Raw genomic sequence first — 18049 nt, forward strand, 5'->3', positions numbered from 1 at the left:
AATACTACCACATATAATTCCTCCCAAATTACTAAAACCCACAATTAATCACTATATAAACCAATGCAAGAGCTAATCTAGCAATGAGAGATGAAAGGACAAAGTTGCTAACCTTGGTGATCATTTGAATGGATGGGGGCCTGCAAATCTTGACAAATTTGGGGCAAATTTTGTGATGAACTCGAGAGGAAGGAGGGAAGAACAGAGGAGAGGGAGAGGGGAAAGGGGGAAGAACAGAGTGCGGGTGGACGAAGGGTTTATATAGGACGACCTTTAGTACCGGTTCGTGCCACGAACCGGTACTAAAGGTGCTGGAAGGGCCCCACTCTGACAACATCCTGCCACCACTTTCTTTAGTACCGGTTCGTGGCACGAACCGGTGCTAAAGGTTCGCCACGAACCGGTACTAAAGAGCTCCTCCCGCCTAGCCGTTGGAACCGGCACTAATGGACACATTAGTGCCGGTTCTGTTACAAACTGGGACTAATGTGTCTCACATTTGACCCTTTTTCTACTAGTGATTCAAGCCCGCCAAAAGAGTGAAATGTCAGGCGTTTAAGACTTTGCGAAACAATGCTTCATTATTCAGACTCGGAGAGTCTTGTAATAAGGTAGGAAAATCCTCTTCAATTTTGTCATGCCTTCGCGCATGTTTATGGCGCTTAATACTTTTGTAAGCCGCCATCGCTATATATACTTCCAGCTTATATTGATCTTTTATTTCCTTGATGTCAAATTTGCTTACCTTATCCTGCCCGTAAAACAAGCAAAAATTCCCCTGCAATCCTTTTGATGATCTTGCCTATTTATATGACCTACATCATGCTGGTAAATTCAACTCCTGAAGGCTGGAACATATAATGTTCGCCTGGCGCTTAATAACCTGGGGTGATCAATATTAAGACGGAATAACAAAAAACCATCTCATAGTGCTTTCAAGAAGGTCTCAAGATGGCCAAGTAATTTAAACTTATGAAGTATAATGGATAGTAACAACATTCAAAGGCTTCTGATTCGAATACGATCAGTAAACATTTCCAATGGGGTTAAGCTAAGATTCGGATACGATCATATAGCCCCCAGTGGCTTTGGCGATGCCAATCAAGTGGGTATCGACAGCTATGTTCTCTTTGGTTCGAATACGACCTATGTTTGAACAGGAAGCCCCCAAGTGACCATAAAAGTTGTTTAATGACGTTGATTCGAATACGATCCACGTCACCCTCAAAGGGGTTAAGCTATGATTCAAATATGATCAAGAAGCCCCCAAGTGGGTTTGGCAGTATGCCAATCAAGTGGGTATTGACAGCTATGTTCTCTTTAGTTCGAATACGACCTATGTTTGAACAGGAAGCCCCCAAGTGATCATGGCTAGATTCAGATATGATCATAAGCCGGACCAAAGGAAGAGCCGGATTCAGATATGATCCGCTCCCTGTTGGTTGTTTCCACCATCTGACAAAAAAGACATATAGACTTTTGAGGGTAAAAAAGGACAGAGGTCCTACTTTATTGCTTTATATAATATATACATCGTTAAAATATATACATCTTGAGAGTCGGTGGCTTAAGTATAATAAGGCCGAAGATGGGCTATATTCCATGGCCGGCAGGTCTCCTCCTCCGACTTACGTGAGTCTTTGCGCTCTCGAATATCAATGAGGTAGTATGAACCGTTGTTCAGATTCTTGCTGACCACAAAGGGTCCTTCCCAAGGAGGGGATAGCTTGTGCATATCAGACTGATCCTGAATGGGCCGGAGCACTAAGTCGCCTTCCTGAAAGGTTCTGCTTCTGACCCGGCGACGGTGATAGCGATGAAGGTCTTGCTGGTGAATCGCTGAGTGGACTATTGCCAAGTCTCGCTCCTCATCCAACAAGTCAAGTGCCTCCTGACGAGCTTTTTCATTATCAGCCTCAACGTAAGCCGCCAGACGGGGTAAATCGTGCCGGATGTCACTTGGCAGGACTGCCTCTGCTCCATAGACCATGAAGAAAGGTGTATAACCCATGGATATGTTAGGCATAGTGTTGATGCTCCATAGCACAGAGGGTAACTCCTCCACCCAACAACTCGGAGTCTGCTGTAACGGGACCAAGAGCCGTGGTTTGATACCCCTCAGGATCTCTTGATTAGCTCTTTCTGCTTGACCATTGGATTGAGGATGAGCAACAGCCAAAACATCAAGCCGGATATGTTCTCGTTGACAGAACTCTTCCATGGCACCCTTGGAGAGAATAGTGCCATTATCAGTTATGATGCTGCGTGGAAAACCAAAACGAAAGATCACCTTTTTGATGAACTGAACCGTTGTAGCTGCATCACACTCACTGACCGGCTCTGCCTCGACCCACTTTGTGAATTTATCCACTGCCACCAGGAGGTGTGTCTTTTTATCCTTAGACCTCTTGAAAGGTCCCACCATGTCAAGCCCCCAGACTGCGAACGACCAAGTAATTGGAATCATCCTCAACTCTTGAGCCGGCAGATGAGCTCGTCGTGAGAATTTTTGACATCCATCACATTTTCTGACAAGATCCTCTGCATCAGCATGAGCCGTCAGCCAATAAAAACCATGATGGAAAGCCTTGGCCACAAGAGATTTTGAGCTGGCATGATGACCACAATATCCTTCATGGATCTCTCAAAGTATCTCTTGACTCTCTGCAGGCGATATACAACGCTGGAATGCCCCTGTGACACTAAGGTGATGTAACTCGCCATTAACAATTGTCATGGATTTGGACCGCCTGACAATTTGTCTCGCCAAGGTCTCATCCTCAGGCAACTCTCCCCAGGTCATATAAGCCAAGTATGGCAATGTCCAATCCGGCATGATGTGAAGCGCGGACACCAACTGTGCCTCCGGGTCTGGCACTGCTAGTTCTTCCTCTGTAGGTACCTTGATAGAAGGATTATGCAAAATGTCAAGAAAGGTGTTAGGCGGCACCGGCTTACGCTGAGATCCCATCCGGCTTAACGCATCAGCCGCCTCATTCTTCATTCGATCAATGTGCTCCACTTGATACCCTTTGAAGTGCCCAGCCACAGCATCTACTTCAAGACGGTAAGCCGCAATAAGGGGATCCTTAGAGTCCCACTTGCCTGACACCTGTTGAGCCACGAGATCTGAGTCGCCCAAGCACCTTACCCAGCTCAAATTCATCTCTTTGGCCATCCGGAGACCATGGAGCAAGGCCTCGTACTCAGCTGCATTGTTAGTACAGGGAAACATGAGCCGGAGCACATAACAAAATTTGTCACCTCGAGCGGAAGTTAAAACAACTCCAGCCCCTGAGCCTTCTAACTTCATGGACCCATCAAAGTGAATAGTCCAATATGTATTATCTGGCTTCTCCTCAGGTGCCTGCAACTCTGTACAATCATTGATAAAGTCCACTAAGGCTTGAGATTTAATAGCGGTACATGGCATATACTTCAAACCATAGGGCCCAAGCTCAATAGCCCACTTGGTGATTCGTCCTGTGGCCTCCCTGTTCTGAATGATGTCTCCCAAAGGGGCGGAACTTACCACTGTTATAGGATGACTTTGGAAGTACTGCTTCAGCTTCCGGTTTGCCATGAACACACCATAAACAAGTTTCTGCCAATGTGGATATCTTTGTTTAGACTCAATGAGCACCTCGCTGACGTAGTAAACGGTGGCATTGAACCAGATGCTCCTTGCCTGCCTCCTTACGCTCCACCACGATGGCGACACTGACGGCTCCTGAGTTAGCAGCCACATATAATAGCAGCGGCTCTCTATCAATGGGAGCCGCAAGGACCGGTGGCTCAGACAACTGTCTCTTTAAATCTTCAAAGGCAGTGTTAGCAGTATCACTCCATACAAAGGTGTCTGTTTTCTTCATCATCTGATATAGTGGTAGGGCCTTCTCACCTAACCGGCTTAGGAACCGGCTTAAAGTAGCAACACGACCCGCCAGTCGCTGAACATCATTAATGCACGCGGGTTTAGCCAGAGAGGTAATTGCCTTGATCTTCTCCGGATTAGCTTCAATGCCTCTGTTTGAAACAAAGAAACCCAAGAGCTTGCCTGCAGGTACACCAAATACACACTTTTCTGGGTTAAGCATCATTTTATAAACACGGAGATTATCAAAGGTCTCCTTCAGGTCAGATATCAAGGTTCCCTTCTCTCTGTACTTCACCTCGATATCATCCACATAAGCATCAACATTGCACCCAATTTGATCGTGGAGACAGTTCTGTACACATCGCTGATAAGTCGCCTAAGCACTCTTGAGCCCAAACGGCATAGACACATAACAGAAGGCTCCAAATGGAGTGATGAAAGCCGTCTTCTCTTGGTCCTTAACTGTCATCTTGATCTGAAGATAACCAGAGTAAGCATCCAAAAAGCTTAAACACTCACAACCCGCTGTAGCATCAATGATTTGATCAATATGGGGGAGAGCAAAGGGATCAGCCGGACAAGCCTTATTTAAGTCCGTGTAATCCACACACATCCGCCAGGTGCCGTTCTTCTTGAGCACGAGCACCGGGTTAGCCAACCACTCCGGGTGAAAAACTTCAATAATAAACCTAGCGGATAAGAGCCGGGCGACTTCCTCTCCAATAGCTTGCCGCCTCTCTTCGTTGAATCGTCGAAGAAACTGCCTGACCGGCTTACACTTCAGATCAATATTGAGAGTGTGCTCAGCGAGTTCTCTCGGTACACCTGGCATGTCAGAAGGTTTCCATGCAAAGATGTCCCGGTTCTCATGTATGAACTCGATGAGTGTGCTTTCTTATTTAGGATCCAAATTGGCACTGATGCTGAACTGCTTAGATGAATCACCCGGATTGAAATCCACAAGCTTGGTTTCAGCAGCCGACTTAAACTTCATCGTCGGGTCATGCTCGGTGGTTGGCTTTTTTAGAGAGGTCATATCTACCGGGTCAACATTGTTTTGATAAAACTTCAGTTCCTCCGCTGCACAAACAGACTCAACATAAGCCGCGTCGCCCTCCTCACATTCCAGGGCTACCTTCCGACTTCCATGCACGGTTATGGTACCTTTGTGACCCGGCATCTTAAGCTGCAGGTAAACATAGCACGGCCGTGCCATGAACTTGGCATAAGACGGCCGTCCAAACAGAGCATGATATGGACTCCTGATTTTGACCACCTCAAAGGTTAGTTTTTCAGCTCTAGAGTCATACCACTAGTAGAAAAAGGGCCTATTGTCCCGGTTGGTAAGGGCCTTTAGTCCCGGTTGGTGAACCGGGACTAAAGGGTCAGTACTAATGCCTCCCCCCTTTAGTCCCGGTTCAATCCAGAACCGGGACTAAAGGTCGCGGCCACGTGGGGCTCCACCTTTAGTCCCGGTTGGTAACACCAACCGGGACTAATGGAAATTTTATGATTTTTTTTTGAATTTTTTTTTAAAATTGTTTTTGAATAATTTTTTATTTTCAAATTTCTGAATTATTTTAACCCCTAATCTCTAATCAGCACCCCTCATCACTGCTCAATTTATCCTCTTCTCTAATCACCCTCATCATTCCAAATCACCTAACTTCCCGAACGGTCACCCATCCTCCCACTCCCCCAGCCTGAGCACGCTTAACTTCCGGGTTCTATTCTCCCTCGTTTCCAAGTCTGCACTTGTTGTTTCCCTGACAATAGTAAGATGTCAATCCTATTAACCCTCAGGAATTTTGCTTGAGCATGAATTGACACATTTTACTGTTTGAGTTTCAAACTATTGTTTTCAAAAACAATAATTATTTAGAAAACAATAGTTATTTTGAATAATTAGTTTGACCATGGTTTGACCATAGTTTGACCACAGTTTGACCACAGTTTGACCAGATTTGACCAAAATTCAAAATAACTGAACAAATTATTTAGTAACACTAATATTCTAGAATAATTAGTTTGACCATGTTTTGACCATAGTTTGACCATTGTTTGACCATAGTTTGACCACAGGTTGACCAGATTTGACCAAAATTCAAAATAACTGAACAAATTATTTAGTAACACTAATATTCTAGAATAATTAGTTTGACCATTGTTTTTCCACTCTAGATATTAAAATCCCTGTAACTTTTTTTCGATTAGGTTTCTAAGGATTTTGAAAATGTTTAACGGGGTTCCCCCGTTAAATTTGGATGTAACTTTTTGAGTAGATGATTTTTCATATAAAAAACTTTTTCATCCGAGTTAGTATGCAAAAGTTATGCCCATATTTACAAATTCCAGAGAGATTTTACAAATAAAGTCGAAATTCACATTTGCAAATTTTCCCAACAACTAGACCACATATCACATGGGAAACTTATTTTCTTTTATTTTTTTTGACATTTCCATCATTTTCTTTTATTTTTTTAATTGAAAAGGTGATCCACAGGGGGGGTAGAGTTTGAAAATGGGACCTTTAGTACCGGTTCATGGCACGAACCGGGACTAAAGGTCTCAACCCCATTAGTCCCGGTTCGTGCCTCAAACCGGGACTAAAGGTCTACTCTTTAGTCCCGGTTTGAGGCATGAACCGGGACTAATGGGCATCGCACCCTTTAGTCCCGGTTTGAGGCACAAACCGGGACTAAAGGGCACAGGTGAACCGGGACTAATGCCTTAGCCGCACGAACCGGGATAAATGCTCACATTAGTCTCGGTTCTGGATTGAACCGGGACTAATGGGCTAAACTGGCCTGGACGAAAGCCCTGTTTTCTACTAGTGTACTCATCTCCAAAAGCCACTTCCCGTTCAATCTTGCCAACTGGGTATGCCGACTTGCCAGGGACCACTCCATGAAAAACAGTGTTGGACGTCTTCAAATTCTTATCAGTTAACCCCATGCGTCGGAAGGTCTCATAATAGAGGATATTGATGCTGCTACCCCTGTCCATGAGTACCTTAGTAAATTTATAGCCACCAACCTGAGGTGCTACCACCAAGGTTAACTGACCCGGATTATCAACCCGGATGGGGTGATCTTCCCTGCTCCACACAATGGGCTATTTTGACCTCCTCAAATAACGGGGAACCACCGGCTCAATAGAATTTACAGCCCTCTTATGAACCTTCTTGTCACGTTTGCAGAAGCTAGTGGTAAACACATGATATTGCCCACTATTCAGCTGCTTCGGATGGCTTTGATAACCTGATTGTTGCTGCTGTTGTTCCCCTTGATCAAATTGCTGCTGACTATGACCGCCCTGATGTTCCTGAAAACTGGAACTTGAACCACCACCCGGGCCATGAAAACTGCCAGCTCCTGAGCCGCCGCCCGACCCATGATTGCCATCAACTGTGTTAGAATTCTTAAAAGCCTTCATGATCGCACAATCTTTCCATAAGTGGGTGGCGGGTCGTTCCCGGGTGCCGTGTTTCGGGCACAGCTCATTGAGTAGATGCTCAAGAGATGGGCCTGACCTGCCATATCGGGGCGGCTTGCCTTTACGTCTCTTATTGTTATCATGTGCATTGGCATTGGCTACAAACTCCGGGTTACCCTCGGCCTTACGCTTGTTGCCCCCTTGATTCGTTAGGTTATGCTGCTGTCCCTTTCCCTTGCTGTTCTTCTTTCCCTCCCCTGTCTTTTCCTCATAAGACGTGAGGTCCTTGGTACTATCAGAGTCGGCGTATTTGACTAAAGTGGTCATCAACATACCCATATCGTTGCAATCACGCTTAAGGCGCCCCAACTTCTGCCTCAGCGGCTCAAAGCTACAATTCTTTTCCAACATAAGGACTGCAGAGCCAGCATCCATCTTGTCACATGAATGTATTATCTCCTTAACCCGGCGTACCCAGTGAGTCGTGGACTCACCCTCCTCCTGCTTCCAATTTGTCAAATCCACAATCGACATGGATTGCTTGCAAGTGTCCTTGAAGTTCTGGATGAAGCGGGCTTTTAGCTCTGCCCACGAAGCAATGGAATTGGGGGGCAAGCCCTTTAACCAGGACCGGGCTGTTCCATCTAACATCATTGTGAAGTACTTAGCCATTGCTGCATCGCTGACCTCCAATAGCTCCATGGCCATCTCATAGCTCTCGATCCACGCTCCAGGCTGTAAGTCGGTCGTGTAATTCGGCACCTTTCGAGGTCCCTTGAAGTCCTTGGGAAGGCGTACATTACGCAGAGCCGGCACCAAACAAGGAACACCGCTGGTTCTAATGGCCACTCCCGTCTCAACAGAAGCTATCGGATACTCTGGGAAATATTGATGAGCCGTCTGTTGAGCCGCTAGCTGAGCCGCCCGCTCGTTCTCCTGACGTACCCGATCTTGTACCGGGTTATAGCCATCGGGCTAGTTCCAGCTCTAGGCATTGCTCGACAAAGCTTCTGACTCCATGTGCCTGCTGTAACTTGGACTCCGGTTTTGATGATGTGGTGCTAACCAAGGCGGAGGAGTTGAGTGAATCCTATGCCGACTATAAGAATAAGTCTGTTGCTGAGCCAGGGCCGTCTGGACAAGTTCCCTGATCCTCCGGTCTCCACTGCTGTTGGATCATCACCGTCCACTAGGAGAGCCGCCAGCGCTGACGCTGCAATTAAGTTCTCCATGGGGTTGGAAAAGTGACCCGGCGGTATCGGTACGTAACGAGGCGGCGCCATGTTCATATGAGGAGGTACCATCTCCCGGGGCTGAGCCGGTCCTCCTGTTCCAGCTGTCGTAAACTGATTTGCATCTGGCTGGTTACTTGGGCTGGCTCCTGTTATAGCAAAAAGAACCCGAGGGTCGTAAGTCGGAGGCAAATGGGATTGAGTTTTCTGGTGCCTCCTTCTCATCACCTCATTAGATGCGTTCAGGCTCATCGTAAGCTGGAAAGCCTCTGACTGGAGCTGCTGCGCCCGTGCATCCAAAGCCGCCTGTTCCATGGCTAACCTGGTATCCTCAGCTGCTAAGGTCTCCTTGGCCTGAGCTATTTCCTCGCGTACCCGTGCCACCTCTGCATCATGCTCGTCTTTATTTGCAGGAATAACCATGGCGGTTAACAAGGCCATAAGCTTATCCATTAAATCTATCAGCACTTGAGCCGGCGGGCGCACAGGGCCTCCTGCTCTGGCCGCTCCTATCTTGGACGAAATAGCAGCAGCGGCTGTAGAATTTTGGCCGGGTTGAGTCCCAGCCATGAAGACTCCTGCCCAATTCGGTGACTCATAGGGGTCCGGAATACTGGAGCCATCGGAACAGCCCCCAAGCACGCCATCTTGCACTTGATATAGCGAATCTGTTGAACTGGCGGACGAATCACCGTCAGAGAGAACGGTCGTCTCACCACCGTCTTCAGATCCTTCAGAAAGTTCTTCTGCGTGGATGCATCCCACAAAAACACGCTTCACGCTGGGTTGAACTCGGGCGGGTTTTGCACGCTGAGCCGTCTCAACGAGGTTGGTGCAGTTGTCCGGCTCAAGGCCCGTCTCACCAATCCGGCCGATGAAGACGTCGATTCCGCCGAAGGGGACCCGGTACCCGTACTCAATTGAGCCGGCATCGGGGCCCCAGCCTTCGTCATCGATGTAGATCTTGCTGCGACGACTCTTGGTCATCCGGCCTACCGCGTATCAATTGAGCCCTTCGAAGTTGCCCTTCAAGAACTCAAATCCCCCGTGCACTGGCCCCATGGTGGGCGCCAACTGTCGTGGAATTGTCACGTCAGATGTCCTAATGAAAGGACTTAATCGCGGAGCCATCGCAACTAGGAAGCTTGAAGGGGTTAATTGGGACAAGAGACACGGGAGGTTTATACTAGTTCGGCCCCTTACGATGAAGGTAAGGCCTACATCTAGTTGGGTTGGTATTGCTTGATGTTTCGATGACCGGGGAGCGAGATACGCTATGCCCGGTTCTCAACGAGGTGTTTTTCTTCCCCTTAGCCGCCAGCGGGTCGCCCCCTTATATACGCAGGTTGGCGCCCTGCGGCTTACAGAGTCCCGGCCGGCTCATAAATAGTGTCCGGCTCGGTGACTAGTTAAATCTTCCTTACAATACAAGTCATGCCATTGTGGCGGTTTACTACAACGGGCCTCCAGTCGATGGTGGGCTTTATGCCCTTTATGGAACCGCCATCTTCATGCTTGGTCTTGGGCTTCTTTCTGATGAGTCTTCTTTGCGTAACCCGGCAACTCCTGGGCGGCTTACACAAATAGTTATATCCCCAACACTACCAGGAATAAGTTCATGCTAAATTTAATTTCAATTAATCATATTACTTAAGAACTCCCACTTAGATAGACATCTCTCTAATCATCTAAGTGATCACATGATCCAAATCAACTAAACCATAACCGGTCATCACGTGAAATGGAGTAGTTTTCAACGGTGGACATCACTATGTTGATCATATCTACTATATGATTCACGCTCAACCTTTCGGTCTCAGTGTTCCGAGGCCATATCTGCATATGCTAGGCTCGTCAAGTTTAACCTGAGTATTCTGCGTGTGCAAAACTGGCTTGCACCCGTTGTAGATGGACATAGAGCTTATCACACCCGATCATCACATGGTGTCTGGGCACGATGAACTTTGGCAACAGTGCATACTCAGGGAGAACACTTTTATCTTGAAATTTAGTGAGAGATCATCTTATAATGCTACCGTCAATCAAAGCAAGATAAGATGCATAAAAGATAAACATCACATGCAATCAATATAAGTGATATGATATGGCCATCATCATCTTGTGCTTGTGATATCCATCTCCGAAGCACCGTCATGATCACCATCGTCACCGGCGCGACACCTTGATCTTCATCGTAGCATCGTTGTCATCATACCAACTATTGCTTCTACGACTATCGTTACCGCTTAGTGATAAAGTAAAGCAATTACAGGGCGATTGCATTCCATACAATAAAGTGACAACCATATGGCTCCTGCCAGTTGCCGATAACTCGGTTACAAAACATGATCATCTCATGCAATAAAATATAGCATCATGCCTTGACCATATCACATCACAACATGCCCTGCAAAAACAAGTTAGACATCCTCTACTTTGTTGTTGCAAGTTTTACGTGGCTGCTACGGGCTGAGTAAGAACCGTTCTTACCTACGCATCAAAACCACAACGATAGTTCGTCAAGTTAGTGTTGTTTTAACCTTCTCAAGGACCGGGCGTAGCCACACTCGGTTCAACTAAAGTTGGAGAAACTGACACCCGCCAGCCACCTGTGTGCAAAGCACGTCGGTAGAACCAGTCTCGTGTAAGCGTACGCGTAATGTCGGTCCGGGCCGCTTCATCCAACAATATCGCCGAACCAAAGTATAACATGATGGTAAGCAGTATGACTTGTATCGCCCACAACTCACTTTTGTTCTACTCGTGCATATAACATCTACGCATAAAACCAGGCTCTGATACCACTATTGGGAAACGTAGTAATTTCAAAAAAATTCCTACCCATACGCAAGATCATGGTGATGCATAGCAACGAGAGGGGAGAGTGTTGTCCACGTACCCTCGTAGACCGAAAGCGGAATCGTTAGCACAACGCGGTTGATGTAGTCGTACGTCTTCACGGCCCGACCGATCAAGCACCGAAAGCACGTCACCTGCGAGTTCTTGCACACGTTCAGCTCGAGGGAGAGTTCCGTCAGCACGATGGTGTGGTGACGATGATGATGTTCTACCGACGCAGGGCTTCGCCTAAGCACCACTACGATATTATCAAGGAGGACTATGGTGGAGGGGGGCACCGCACACGGCTAAGAGATCAATGATCAATTGTTGTGTCTATGGGGTGCCACACTGCCCCCGTATATAAAGGAGCAAGGGGGGAGGCGGCCGTCCTAGGAGGAGGGCGCGCCAAGGGGGGAGTCTTACTCCCACCGGGAGTAGGACACCTCCTTCCCTTGTTGGAGTAGGAGAGAAGGAAAGAGGGGGAGAGGAAGAAGAAAAAGGGGCTACACCCCTTGTCCAATTCGGACCAGAGGGGGGCTGCGTGCCTCCTTCCTTTTTGGCCTCTCTCCTCTATTCCCGTATGGCCCAATAAGGCCCATATACTCCCCGGCAAATTCCTCTAACTCTCCGGTACTCCGAAAAATACCCGAATCACTCGGAACCTTTCTAAAGTCCGAATATAGTCGTCCAATATATCGATATTTACGTCTCGACCATTTTGAGACTCCTCGTCATGTCTGTGATCACATCCGGGACTCCGAAAAACGTTCGGTACATCAAAACACATAAACTCATAATATAACTGTCATCTTACTTTAAGCGTGCGGACCCTACGGGTTCGAGAACTATGTAGACATGACCGAGACACGTCTCCGGTCAATAACCAAAAGCGGAACCTGGATGCTCATATTGGCTCCTACATATTCTACGAAGGTCTTTATTGGTCAAACCGCATAACAACATACGTTGTTCCCTTTGTCATCGGTATGTTACTTGCCCGAGATTCGATCGTCGGTATCTCAATACCTAGTTCTATCTCGTTACCGGCAAGTCTCTTTACTCGTTTACGTAATGCATCATCTCGTAACTAACTCATTAGCTACATTGCTTGCAAGTCTTATAGTGATGTGCATTACCGAGAGGGCCCAGAGATACCTCTCCGATAATCGGAGTGACAAATCCTAATCTCAAAATACGCCAACTCAACAAGTACCTTCGGAGACACCTCTAGAGCACCTTTATAATCACCCAGTTACGTTGTGACATTTGGCAGCACACAAAGTGTTACTCTAGTAAACGGGAGTTGCATAATCTCATAGTCATAGGAACATGTATAAGTCATGAAGAAAGCAGTAGCAACATACTAAACGATCAAGTGCTAAGCTAAGGGAATGGGTCAGTCAATCACATCATTCTCTAATGATGTGATCCCATTAATCAAATGACAACTCATGTCTATGGCTAGGAAACTTAACCATCTTTGATTCAACGAGCTAGTCAAGTAGAGGCACACTAGTGACACTATGTTTGTCTATGTATTCACACATGTATTATGTTTCCGGTTAATACAATTCTAGCATGAATAATAAACATTTATCATGAAATAAGTAAATAATAACTTTATTATTGCCTCTAGGGCATATTTCCTTCAGTCTCCCACTTGCACTAGAGTCAATAATCTAGTTCACATCATCATGTGATTTACCACCAATATTCACATCTGTATGTGATTAACACCCATAGTTCACATTGTCATGTGACCAACACCCAAAGGGTTTACTAGAGTCAATAATCTAGTTCACATCGCCATGTGATTAACACCCAAAGAGTACTAAGGTATGATCATGTTTTGCTTGTGAGAGAAGTTTAGTCAACAGGTCTGTCACATTCAGAGCCGTATGTATTTTGCAAATATTCTATGTCTACAATGCTCTGCATGGAGCTACTCTAGCTAATTGCTCCCACTTTCAATATGTATCCAGATTGAGACTTAGAGTCATCTGGATTAGTGGAAAAGCTTGTATCGATGTAACTCTTTACGACGAACTCTTTTATCACCTCCATAATCGAGAAACATCTTCTTAGTCCTCACTAAGGATATTCTTGACCGCTGTCTAGTGATCAACTCCTAGATCAAAATTGTACTCCCTTGCCAAACTCAGAGCAAGGTATACAATATGTCTGGTACACAGCATAGCATACTTTATAGAACCTATAACTGAGGCATAGGGAATGACTTTCCTTCTCTTTCTATTTTCTGCCATGGACGGGATTTGAGTCTTACTCAATTTCACACCATTGCAACACAGGCAAGAACTCTTTCTTTGACTGTTCCATTTTGAACTACTTCAAAATCTTGTCAAGGTATTTACTCATTGAAAAACTTATCAAGCGTCTTGATCTATCTCAATAGATCTTGATGCTCAATATGTAAGTAGCTTTACAGAGGACTTTCTTTTAAAGAACTCCTTTCAAACACTTCTTTATGCTTTCCAGAAAAATTCTACATCATTTATGATCAACAATATGTCACTTACATATACTTATCAGAAAGGTTGTAGTGCTCCCACTCACTTTATTGTAAATACAGGCTTCACTGCAAGTCCATATAAAACTATATGCTTTGATCAATTTATCAAAGCGTATATTCCAACTCCGAGATGCTTGCACCAGTCCATAGATGGATCGCTGGAGCTTGCACATTTATTAGCACCTTTAGGATTGACAAAACCTTCTGGTTGCATCATATATAACTCTTCCTTAAGAAAACCATTAAGGAATGCAGTTTTGACATCCATTTGCCACATTTCATAAAATGTGGCAATTGCTAACATGATTCGGACAGACTTAAGCATCGCTATAGTTGAGAAAATCTCATTGTAGTCAACACCTTGAACTTGTTGAAAACCTTTTTGCGACAAGTCGAGCTTTGTAGATAGTAACACTACTATCAACGTTCGTCATCCTCTTGAAGATCCATTTATTTTCTATGGCTTGCCGATCATCGGGCAAGTCCACCAAAGCCCACACTTTGTTCTCATACATGGATCCTATCTCAGATTTCATGGCATCCAGCCATTTCGCGGAATCTAGGCTCGTCATCGCTTCCACATAGTTCGTAGGTTCATCATGGTCTAGTAACATGACTTCCAGAACAGGATTACCATACCACTCTGGTGCGGACTGTACTTTGGAAGACCTACGAGGTTCTGTAGTAACTTAATTTGAAGTTTCATGATCATCATCATTAGCTTCCTCACTAATTGCTGTAGGAATCACTGGAACCGATTTATGTGATTAACTACTTTCCAATTTGGGAGATGGTGCAATTACCTTATCAAGCTCTACTTTCCTCCCACTCACTACTTTTGAGAGAAACACCTTCTCTAGAAAGGATCCATCTTAGCAACTAATATCTTGCTTTCGGACCTGTGATAGAAGGTGTGCCCAACAGTTTCCTTTGGGTATTCTATGAAGGCGCACTTCTCCGATTTAGGTTCGAGCTTATCAGGTTGAAACTTTTTCACATAAGCATTGCAACCCCAAACTTTAAGAAACGACAACTTTGGTTTCTTGCCAAACCACATTTCTTAAGTCGTTGTCTCAACGGATTTCGATGGTGCCCTATTTAAAGTGAATGCAACTGTCTCTAATGCATAACCCCAAAACGATAGTGGTAAACCGTTAAGAGACATCATAGGTCACACCATATCCAATAAAGTGCGGTTATGACGTTTGGACACACCATAACGTTGTGGTGTTCCAGGTGGTGTGAACTATGAAATTATTCCACATTGTTTTATATGAAGGCCAAACTCGTAACTCAAATATTCTCCTCCCCGATCAGATCGTAGAAAATTTATTTTCTTGTTACGATGATTCTCCACTTCACTCTGAAATTCTTTGAACTTTTCAAATGTTTCAGACTTGTGCTTCATTAAGTAGACATACTCATATCTGCTCAAATCATCTGTGAAGGTCAGAAAATAATGATACTTGCCACGAGCATCAACACTTATTGGACCGCATACATTAGTATGTATTATTTCCAACAAGTCAGTAGCTCGTTCCATTGTTCCGGAGAACGGAGTTTTAGTCATCTTGCTCAAAAGGCACGGTTCGCAAGCATCAAATGAGTCATAACCAAGTGATTCCGAAAATCCATCTTTATGGAGTTTCTTCATGCGCTTTACACCGATATGACCCAAACGGCAGTGCCACAAATAAGTTGCACTATTGTTATCAACTATGCATCTTTTGGCATCAATATTATGAATATGTGTATCACTATGATCGAGATCCAACAAACTATTTTCATTGGGTGTATGACCATTGAAGGCTTTATTCATATAAACAGAACAACAATTATTCTCTGACTTTAAATGAATAATCGTATTTGCAATAAACATGATCAAATCATATTTATGCTCAACGCAAATGCCAAATAACATTTATTTAGGTTTAACACTAATCCCGAAAGTATAGGGAGTGTGCGACGATGATCATATCAATCATGGAACCACTTCCAACACACATCGTCACTTCACCCTCAACTAGTCTCTGTTTATTCTGTAACTCCTGTTTCGAGTTACTAATTTTTTAGCAACCGAACAAGTATCAAATACCCAGGGGCTACTATAAAGACTAGTAAGGTACACATCAATAACCTGTATATCAAATATACCCTTGTTCACTTTGCCATCCTACTTATCCACTAAATATTCATGGTATTTCCGCTTCCAGTGACCATTTCCTTTGTAGTAGAAGCACTCAGTTTCAGGCTTTGGTCCAGCTTTGGGCTTCTTCGTAGGAGTGACAACTTGCTTGCCATTCTACTTGAAGTTTCCCTTTCTTTCCCTTTGTCATTTTCTTGAAACTAGTGGTCTTGTCAATCATCAACACTTGATGTTCTTTCTTGATTTCTACCTTCGTCGATTTCAACATCACGAAGAGCTCGGGAATCGTTTTCGTCATGCCTTGCATACTATAGTTCATCACGAAGTTCTTCTAACTTGGTGATGGTGACTAGAGAACTCTGTCAATCACTATTTTATCTGGAAGATTAACTCCCACTTAATTCAAGCGATTGTAGTACCCAGACAATCTGAGCACATGCTCACTACTTGAGCTATTCTCCTCCATCTTTTATCTATAGAACTTGTTGGAGACTTAATATCTCACAACTCCGGTATTTGCTTGAAATATTAACTTCAACTCCTGGAACATCTCATATGCTCCATGACATTCAAAACGTCTTTGAAGTCCCAATTCTAAGCCGTTAAGCATGGTGCACTAAACTATCAAGTAGTCATCATATTGAGCTAGCCAAACGTTCGTAACGTCTGCATCTGCTCCTGCAATAGGTCTGTCACCTAGCGGTGCATCAAAGAACATAATTCTTCTGTGCAGCAATGAGGACAATCCTCAGATCACGGATCCAATCCGCATCATTGCTACTAAGATCTTTCAGCACAGTTTTCTCTAGGAACATATCAAAATAAATATATGAAAGCAACAACGCGAGCTATTGATCTACAACATAATTTGCAAAATACTACCAGGAATAAGTTCATGATAAATTTAAGTTCAATTAATCATATTACTTAAGAACTCCCACTTAGATTGGCATCTCTCTAATCATCTAAGTGATCACGTGATCCAAATCAACTAAACCATAACTGATCATCACGTGAAATGGAGTAGTTTTCAATGGTGGGCATCACTATGTTGATCATATCTACTATATGATTCATGCTCAACCTTTCGGTCTGAGTGTTCTGAGGCCATATCTGCATATGCTAGGCTCGTCAAGTTTAACCTGAGTATTCTGCGTGTGCAAAACTGGCTTGCACCTATTGTAGATGGACGTAGAGCTTATCACACCCGATCATCACGTGGTGTCTCGGCACGACGAACTTTGGCAACGGTGCATACTCAGGGAGAACACTTTTATCTTGAAATTTAGTGAGAGATCATCTTATAATGCTATCGTCAATCAAAGCAAGATAAGATGCATAAAAGATAAACATCACATGCAATCAATATAAGTGATATGATATGGCCATCATCATCTTGTGCTTGTGATCTACATCTCCGAAGCACCGTCATGATCACCATCGTCACCGGCGCGACACCTTGATCTTCAATGTAGCATCGTTGTTGTCTCGCCAACTATTGCTTCTACGACTATCGCTACCGCTTAGTGATAAAGTAAAGCAATTACAGGGTGATTGCATTGCATACAATAAAGCGACAACCATATGGCTCCTGCCAGTTGCCGATAACTCGGTTAAAAAACATGATCATCATACAATAAAATATAGCATCATGCCTTGACCATATCACATCACAACATGCCCTGCAAAAACAAGTTAGACGTCCTCTACTTTGTTGTTGCAAGTTTTATGTGGCTGCTACCGGCTGAGCAAAACTGTTCTTACCTACGCATAAAAACCACAAGGATAGTTCGTCAAGTTAGTGATGTTTTAACCTTCTGAAGGACCGAGCGTAGCCACACTCGATTCAACTAAAGTTGGAGAAACTGACACCCGCCAGCCACCTGTGTGCAAAGCACATCAGTAGAACCAGTCTCGCGTAAGCGTACGCATAATGTCGGTCCGGGCCGCTTCATCCAACAATACCGCCGAACCAAAGTATGACATGC

The sequence above is a fragment of the Triticum aestivum genome, chromosome 1B (genome assembly GCF_018294505.1).
Source record: "Triticum aestivum cultivar Chinese Spring chromosome 1B, IWGSC CS RefSeq v2.1, whole genome shotgun sequence".
Classification (NCBI taxonomy): Eukaryota; Viridiplantae; Streptophyta; class Magnoliopsida; order Poales; family Poaceae; genus Triticum; species Triticum aestivum.